We start from the raw sequence: 1049 nt of genomic DNA on the forward strand, positions 1-1049 counted from the left end.
GGGAAAAAAAACAATGGGAAGACATTATCTGAAGTTTCTGTACAGATGATAGCGACATTCATCTTACATTGGTGAGGTGTAAAGTGTCGAGTAAACAGCTGATATTACTACAAAGGCATGAAGAATATATGCAACATCTGGCGTTGAAGCAGTGTTAACAGGTTGCAGACAGATGGTGTATTGCTGAAGGGTTGTCATTAACCAGCTGGTATCTATTACACAGATGGTCTCTCATCATACATGGAATGAAGTAAAACACATTTTTGTACTGTAATAATATATATCAATATCTTTTATTTGTCTGGGTGCCGTTTGTCATTTGTTTTTCTCGTGAAGTTTCTGGTTCTTAATTTTCTGTTTTATCTCCATCTTCAACTTCCTACCACAATCCCAAATCGAACGAGGTAAGAAATAATCTTGCTTGATTGGCAGACAGATTTTATTAGGTGTATCGTTGTATCCATAAGGTCTAAAGCCTTACACATGATACCTGGAATTTTACTTGCCTTAATAACTGTACATAACAATATTAATAAATTGTACCAATCATACATTTGAAGAAAAATAGGGTATCAATTCTATGCAAAAAACATTCAGCCGATTATGTAAAAATAAAGTGAAGGAGCCTTTGTTTTCTTCTTGCTATATGGATTAATAAAATCTATATTAATCCCGGAGAACACTAGATTAAATGCAATAAATACAAACTGAATCTACGTTCTATGGTGAATAGCTATACAACCTATAAGATCTGACATTAAGGATGCACTTTAATTAAAACGACACGCAGATTTTCCAGTATTACATAAAGTGACACAAAGTATAATTAGAAGACAAAAAAGACAATCCACAGTCGATAAAAAAACAACTAAACAATCACATACACATGACTGACAAATACATCGACAAATGGAACAGACTGAGAAACAGACATACGCTTGGAAACAAAACGGTCGACGTCTTTCTGAAAAACACTACTCACAGATAATGACACACAAACGGAAAAACTAAAATACACTGACACACTCACTCATTCTCTCTCAGTCTTC

General features: G+C 34.1%; 1 protein-coding gene across 1 annotated transcript in view; it reads right to left on the reverse strand.

The window, feature by feature from the left end:
* Positions 1-421: 421 nt before the first annotated feature.
* The window catches only part of LOC119593792, a gene marked incomplete in the record, with an annotated part of 129698 nt that continues 129070 nt past the window's right edge, over positions 422-1049 (reverse strand). The window contains 1 exon segment of the mRNA XM_037942816.1: positions 422-1049.

This window comes from Penaeus monodon, chromosome 32 (assembly GCF_015228065.2).
Source record: "Penaeus monodon isolate SGIC_2016 chromosome 32, NSTDA_Pmon_1, whole genome shotgun sequence".
NCBI classification, from domain to species: Eukaryota; Metazoa; Arthropoda; class Malacostraca; order Decapoda; family Penaeidae; genus Penaeus; species Penaeus monodon.